At 37.7% G+C, this 8,518-nt stretch overlaps 1 pseudogene; it reads right to left on the bottom strand.

Moving 5' to 3' along the window:
* Positions 1–3,802: 3,802 nt before the first annotated feature.
* LOC137201810 (eukaryotic initiation factor 4A-II pseudogene) lies at positions 3,803–4,898 on the bottom strand (annotated as a pseudogene).
* Positions 4,899–8,518: the final 3,620 nt, after the last annotated feature.

Genomic DNA, 8,518 nt, shown 5'->3' with positions numbered 1-8,518 from the left:
CACCCCGGATTGGTGACATACATGTGTGGGCTGTTATCTTGTCAGCTTTCACAATGTCTCTGCAGTAGGTGTCAAAACAGCAATCAGGTAAGCTGATTATGGACCTCGACATACCTGACATTCTTCGCCCAAGCACATGGGTTTATTCTTCTTTCCTTCATTCTTCATTGGTGCGTCTGTATCTTCAAAAACTTAACAAAAATATTTCAAGGACATGTAGCATTTATAAGATGTCGACTGACCAACAGCAATAAAGTTAAGAGTAATGAGGATTCCTATGAGTTATGCTGTTTTTAAGGAAGCATTAATGACTGATATAAACTGAGCTACTATTAAATCCATGTGGGCAGTTTGAATACTTTAAAAGAAGATAATGGAGAAGGGGGAAAAGACAGTGAAAGTAAATTAAAAGAAATAGGAGTAAGTAAAGGTGCACTGTGTCAACTATCAAGTATTATTTGGTTATACCTTGAGAGTTAAAACACATTTTATTTCTCTCATATTTTAAAAATTTTTATGTGTTATGTTTACTCTATAGATTTAATGCAGTGTTAGAAGGCTGGTCTCTGCTATTGCCATGGAGGTGTGCCAGTGAAATAGAATATTATCTTAAGATTAAAAAGACATTTGCTTTATTTATTTTACATCCACAATCAGGGAAGAATACACTTGTAGCCCCTTACTGCCACATACTGAGGATCACTGCCATGCACAGAACTGTAGCCATTCACATCAGTTTGGAGGATCCCAGGGCCACTAGAGCAAAGTGCATTCTCTCAAATTGGAAGCAGAAGTAAAGAGTTCCACTGAGTAAATTCATGTTCCATATTTAATCTAAAAAACAAGATGCAAGGCTTCCCTGGTGGCGCAGTGGTTGAGAGTCCGCCTGACGATGCAGGGGACACGGGTTTGTGCCCGGTCCGGGAAGATCCCACATGCCACGGAGCGGCTGGGCCCGTGAGCCATGGCCGCTGAGCCTGCGCGTCCGGAGCCTGTGCTCCCGCAACGGGAGAGGCCGCAGCAGTGAAAGGCCCACGTATCGCAAAAAAAAAAAAAAAAAAAAAAAAATATGCAAATTGATTCCGGATCCAAGGGGGAAAAGATCATAGTCACGTCACAAAATGTCTGTGACTGGATAGCTCTTCTCAATCTTTGGTCGTAGCATAGCCAGTTTGATGTTATCCAGACCATTTCCCCTGTCCACAACTTTGTCTATGCTGTGACAGCTGTGCCTGTGTACCTCGAGCAAAGATCAAAGGACTGAAAGATAAGAAAGAGAAACACTTGCTTACGAATGTCCTGTTTTAAAGCTTGGGGGTCAGGACACAATTGTACTGTGCCTGTCATGGGGCCTTGTGGACAATGGCACCCAGAAAAATGCTCTGTGTTTCTAATGACATAGCCAGTGTGACACTTCTGAGCATCATATATACATTTTTTTAAGTTGGAATAAGTTTTCCTGTTATACCTCAGGATCACTAGATATCTCAGTATCACTAGAAGCTTTTATCTTGAAAGAAATTTTCTTTTATTTCCAGAGCATTTATAATTACCAAATAATTGTTTTAAAGGTTGTTTAGTAGTTTCCTCAGTGTACAGTAGGTCATTATTTACTGTTTTTTAAACAGATTGAAAAATGTATATTATCTTGAGATAAAAACTTTCTGTATAAGTAAATAAATCTTATCTAAAATGGTTTAATTGTGTATTCTTTATTTCCATATTGTGGAAGAGAAATTTTAGCTCTAAATAAGTAGTGGTAGTATCTTTAACTCTGACTTTAAGGTACTTTCTCAGAGTATTTTGTCACTTTTGGAAATTGAGTGGATTTTGTTGTTGTTTTTGCAGTTACATTGTTACAGTTTCTTTGGCAAAGGCCAACTTATTCCACTCATCTTTGCCCAGAGCATCTTGATGTGGCAGCAGCTGTTCTGCTTAGAAGCTGGTGTGATTAGTGTTCTGGGTTCAACCCATCTTTGTTTTAGGGAGGTACAATTTGGCCTATTAAAAAATAGTTTTTTACATTTGATATGTTGTCCGTGTAAAGAGAAGATCCTCATCCACTCCTCTGTGGAATTCTGGGAGAATGAGGCATACTTAACATTATTTTCCAAATCTCCTATGTGAACAAGTATATCGATGAAATAGACATCTTTCATCACCACAGATTTTTGTCCATTATTTTGCATTTCTGTTCCATTTTGCACAGTACTATTTGAAGTCGTTTATAGGTGAGATGTTTGTAAAATACAGAACTTGTTCACCAAATCAGCTAAGAGGAAAACTTTAGGGATTTCTGTATGATTTAAAACACAGACTTGATTTTTATTTTAAAAATGGCAATCACTGTATAGTGACAATACATACTTTCAAAACCCGTCCTAACAAAGCTGTACTTGACTGTTACGGCACATGCAGATTGCTTTAGTGATGAATATGCCTTTTGTAAACTCAGTATGCACATGGTAGCAAATAGCATCTCAAATTTAGGGAAATTATAAATTTATCTTTATGTCTTCAATGGAAAATAGAGAGGGACAAATATTTTCATCATTTAATAAAAGAAAAAGATGAAACATAAGTGTGCGTAATCCATGCAAAATCATATCAGTAAGCATGGTCTTCTTGATGCTACCTTTGTGCTTCCTTTCTGGACGTGGCAAGTATTAACCACTTTCTGATCTGTCATGGTGCCCCATGGATGAACAACTGAATGACCCTCTTCTCATACCCTTTTCACTTTAATATCTTTTTGTTTTTTAAAGTGAATATACAATTTATTTAACATTCAAACTTCATTAAGACATGTGCAATATGGCAATTTTACTGGGGTAAATGTTTAACCATATCTAGGATGATTGCTTTCTGGGGCTTAGCAACAGGGTCCAGTTCACACTTAGCACTAATTAAATACTTTATTGAATAAATATAATACCAAACAAAATGCATTCAAATGCTTTCTTAAAAAATCAATTTTAAAGGCCTTTCTGCGGGCTTCCCTGGTGGCACAGTGGTTGAGAGTCCACCTGCCGATGCAGGGGACACAGGTTCATAACCCGGTCCGGGAGGATCCCACATGCCGCAGAGCGGCTGGGCCCGTGAGCCATGGCCGCTGAGCCTGCATGTCCGGAGCCTGTGCTCCACAACGGGAGAGGCCACAACAGTGAGAGGCCCGCATACCACAAAAAAAAAATAAAATAAAATAAAGGCCTTTCTATTCAGGCTAATGACAAACATAATAAAGGCAGATATGCTAGTTTAACATAATTGGCTGATTTTATACAGCACTTATATCTTTTAGTCCACAAGTGTATTATTAAATGATAGAGAACATCTAATATGACCATTTCTACAGAACTAGGAAATAAATTTCTAAGAAAGAAAGATTTTACAGACCCCATCTTTTATACCCACCCCAACAGTCTAACTCTAAAGAGGATAAAGCCAACGACTTTCCTCACAAGAGCTCACGACTAATGTTGCTTTGCTATCAAAATCTGTATTTCTGATCCGCTATGAGCATTGAGACAAGATTCAAATATTCCCAAAGAAAGAAGCACAATGCACGTTGTGATCGCCTATCAGCAACAGCGAGGACTGCATTCAAAACTATCTCATCCCAGGAATTAAATAAGGTGAGCCACATTCATTGGCATTTCCTCCACTGTAGTATTGTAGAAAGTCTCAGTGTCACGAAGAATCCTCTTTCCTTCTTCAGTAACAAAGTTATAGCCACACCTTTCCTCCCAAATTGACCCCCTCTGCCAATTTCGCTCTTTATTCAGACAGTGTGCTGTTTCACTTATGATTCCACGTCCTAAATTACGTCGCCGTTTCTGAGTGCCATCTCATCATCAACTGCTGCTATCGACCCCAACAAGTCGGTAGTGATCAGAACACAGCTTGACCCTGATCAGAATTCCCTCATGATAACATCTCTTTCCTTCTGGTCCATGTCACCATGCAGAGCAGAAACTGAAATCCCTGGCATGCATTTTCTCAGTGAGCCAGTCCACCTTATGCCTTGTGTTGAGAAAAATAACAGCCTGTGTAATCGTCAGTGTCTCGTACAAGTCACAAAGTGTATCCAACTTCCATTCCTCTCTTTCAACATTAATATAATACTGTTTAATTTCTTCAAGGGTCAATTCTTCCTTTTTCACCAGAATTCGAATGGGATCTCTCATGAATTTTTTGGTCACTTCCAACACATCTGTTGGCATTATGGCAGAAAGCAACACCACCTGAATACTTGTATTTAATTTTTGGAAAATCTCATAGATTTGATCCTTAAACCCTCGGCTCAGCATTTCATCTGCTTCATCCAAAACAAACATTCTGATCCATTTTGGAGAAAGGTATCTTCTGTTTAACATATCAAACACTCTCCCTGGTGTACCAACAACAATATGTGGTGCTTCAGCCTGAAGTTTTTGCATTTCATTTCGAACGTTGGCTCCACCAATGCAGGCATGACAAATTTCTCCCATATAGTCTCCAAGTGCCAGAATTACCTTTTGGATCTGTGGAGTCAGTTCTCTGGTGGGGGCCAATACTAGTGCTTGGGTCTCCTTGAACTCAATCTCCAACTGTTGCAGGATGGAAATAGCAAATATGGCTGTCTTGCCAGTACCTGACGGAGCTTGAGCAATCGCATCATACCCTTTAATACACGGGCTAATAGCTCTCTGCTGAATAGCTGATGGCTTCTCAAAACCATAAGCATAGATGCCTCGAAGAAGAGACTCCTTTAAATTCATATCATCAAAGTCATCACAATCTCATTCCTGTTGCTCTCGATGACACCATCGGGCTCCGTTCCCTCTGGGCCGCTGTGTTCTCTGTTATAATCCGCGGAGCTACCAGACATGATCCAATGAACCACTCAGTGCCCGACTGGAAAGCTAATACCTTTTTACTTCTATGTTAATATTCTGTCTATATGCTCCAGATTATAATTATATTTTAAAAGGGATTTTGCCTAAATTGGGCAGCTAATCTATAAAGAACAGTATATAAGATGTCTATAAGCTATTTTTGCTGTTTATACCAGTGGGTACAAAAATCTAATTGCAAGGAAAGTTGCAGTTAAACATCACTCAAATATGAAGCACTGTGGGGCAAATATATTATGCATTGTACATCAATCTGCACATATGTACCCAGACCAAATCCTTGCTCCGCATCAGACATTTAATCATATTACCAGCATTTATAGCTATCTGAAATTACTGCATTTACTTGTTGATTTATTATTTGTCTCCCATCATGACTATGTAAATTCCAGGAGAGTAGGGGCTTCTGATGGTTTTTTCCATTGCTGTATCCCAGGTGCTGTAGCTCCAACATTTGACACAGACAAGATACCCAGTAAATATCAGTTGAATGGATAAATAAATGAATAAATGAACGAATGAATACTGTGTATCAGGATCTGCATCTGGGGCCTGGAAGGTACCCTAGATCTTCCTTCTAAACATTTTATTTTATAGTTGGAAAAATGGAGTTTGAAGGAGAAAAAGTAGTTTGCAGCAAGCTACTTGGGATTATTAACAGCACACCTGGGACTAAAATATGGTCTCTTAACTCCTGGTCTAGTGTACTTTGAAATGCAATTCAACTTGATATGAATGGTGGTGATTTTTTTATATGGAAATGGTAGAAATTCCTTCTGCAATTGGTTCAAGTAGAGATCCTAATTAGAATACATCATAATAATTAGAAATGACTGTGTACGAATAGAAGTATATGAAGAATAGGTGAATAAAAATACAAATTTGCATGTACAGTCTAATAACAACTATGTACAACGTATCTATGTCAATTAATAAGAGCCAGTGGATGTAAGTGGTTATAAGTTGAAATAGATTTGACTTTTTCTATAAAATTAAAATTAATGAAGGATCATTCTTATTTTAACTCTTAGAAATTCTGCTTCTTGCTTCTTTTTAGAGAGTGTTAGCTTCTGGCGTTGTTTTAAACATTGCTTGGAATTATTTGTCTTTTATTCAAAGACTTAGTATCACAATATAAATGTCCACATACAACTCTGCTTCTAATGTCTTCTGATAACTCAGTCCCTGGCCTCTTTGAAATCCCGAGTCTGTTATTTCTTCTATCTTTCCTGTGCAGACACCTCACCACTCCAAAAGAAATATATTGCTCTTATACTTTTTAAAATATTAATTTACATTTTTACAGAATGGATCATTAAAAATATAGCTTTACAGATAGCTTACAATCACTGATGATAGGTAAGCTGGAAGGAAAATACTCCTTAATATTCCATGAGGTAGAAGAAAAACTTTCCACAGTGTAATGACCAAGTCTTTCCACAGTGTAACAATGGAGAGAACTTTCACGTGGAAGTAGTATCCTATTCTGAGCTTACTCCCAGACTCCTATCAGTTAAAATGTCTTGACTTTGAACCTTTTTCATACAGTTCATTAGCAGACCTTTTTAATATGTTTCAAATTGGTTGGAAACCTAGTATAATATTGTAGTGTACGGGTTAAAATTCAATAAGAAATACCAAGGAAAGTATCAGTTCTATATCATTTTCTTTGATTTTCACTTTTTGAATGTTTGAACTAAGTCAGTATTTTGAAAGTGAATCCTTGAAGGGTCCTGTGCTGACAGGACAAAGTGCAAATTCTTCCAAATGTACCTGCTGTGTTGGTTTCCCTCTGCGCCTCATTCTCTCCCCTGGGACCTCGTTTGCCTTAACCCAGCAGGACTCATGATCTTTCCACTCTCCCTGACACTGCTCATGTGTTTTCTCTGCTTAAAACCCTCTTCTACTGTTTCCATGTGTGCCTCTCTTTTAATACCCAGTTAAAATATCACCTCTATCATACCATTGTTTTCTAACTTCTCTCTGTTCCCCATAGAATATTTGTAACTTCCTTCCTTACCACGTAGTATTGTGTATTTACCTCTGATCACATTGTGCAGTGATTGAAAAAATGTTTGTCTACCCCAGTAACAGATTCAATAATTCTGTTTGAATCAGAAACTGAGACTTCTGTTTCTCCAGGGTCTAGAATAATACCTGGCACCCAGTAGTATCTCAATAATTATTCAGTGAGTCATGGCACATGAAGGAATTCATTAGCAACATGAAACAAATGGTTTATAATTTGTATTAATTTGCTAAATGTGAAAAACGTGGTGAATACAGAGATTCCCCCCATATGACTTAAATAGTAGTATTTAGGAAAACAGTAAAAACATTTGAGCCATATGAAAGGCCAAGAAAAAAATTAACATTGTTTCAACTTTGCACATTTAAGCATAATAAACACATGCTATGATTTAGCAGCTTAAAATTAGGTGAAAAATTAGACAGCACACAAGCATATGTTCTTATGAGAAACCCTGGAAAATTGTTAGAACTCACTAGCCTCAAAATTTTAGTATATATATATTTTTTACAGTAGGAATAAAGTTCAAGGGCAGTTGGTTTCAGTTTATTTGAAATAACATAGACTATTCAAGGATATCTCTTGGTAGATCCAAAATTGGAATACAAATGGGCTTTTGCTACAGTTAGTTTATAGAGTGTCTGTTTGTCTTATTTCGTTGAACTTTTCCTCACTCAATACCTCTCTGTCTTTTCCACTCCATTTCCCACTCCCTGAATAGATGAATTTCTTTCCTTTTCGCATATGTGCTCAATATGGAAACAGTAATTATTTTTTTCCTGATATATGTAACATGATATATAAGGATATGTATTCATATACATACATATATGTTTGTACACATACATGCCTGTGAATTGAATAGCTTTCTTTATCGAGTACACAAAGTTTGTGTCAAGAGAATATTATACTAAATCTCATTTCTTTCTTTTTTTTTTTTTGGCCACACGAGCATCTTGTGGGATCTTAGTTCCCCGACCAGGGATGGAACCCGGGCAGCGGCAGTGGAAGCACAAACTCCTAACCACTGGACAGCCAGGGAATTCACATCATTTCTTTCTTATAATTCCCCTTCAAGAAAGGTATTAGCCCCATTTCACAAACCGAGGCTCAGAGATAACCTCCGTCAGGAGGTGCATTGAATAGGCAATGGAATGTCTGACTGAACTTTTCAATTTTTTTTTAACTAGGGAAGAATCCTTTAAAAGTTGCTCACAGTTCTCTCCATCTAGAGGTGGAGCTGCAAGTCACCAGTGGAAGAGACTTTGATTTGGTGGTGGAGGTTATGGGAATCACCAGAAACAAAGCTTAAGTTGCACAAGTGTAAGACGAATACCACCTAATGTTCCTGGAGGAAACAGTGAAGCAACCATGAACTTGAAAGCAAATGCTTCCTCTGAGATGTTAGAGCTTCTATTTAGTACTAAATACTTGGTAATTTTTAGCAGGACTATTCCACACTGAAGACAGAATGTCTCCTCCATCCCATCAAGTCTGCTTTTAAGATGCCAAATGTCTAAAAATATTGATTATTCTTGAGAGGGGGGTGTGTGTTTGCATGTGTGTGTGTGTGTGTGTGTATGTCAGAGAGAGA

This window comes from Pseudorca crassidens, chromosome 11, assembly GCF_039906515.1.
Source record: "Pseudorca crassidens isolate mPseCra1 chromosome 11, mPseCra1.hap1, whole genome shotgun sequence".
Classification (NCBI taxonomy): Eukaryota; Metazoa; Chordata; class Mammalia; order Artiodactyla; family Delphinidae; genus Pseudorca; species Pseudorca crassidens.
Note: the sequence above shows the minus strand (reverse complement) of the source record. Positions and strands in the feature narration are given on the sequence as shown.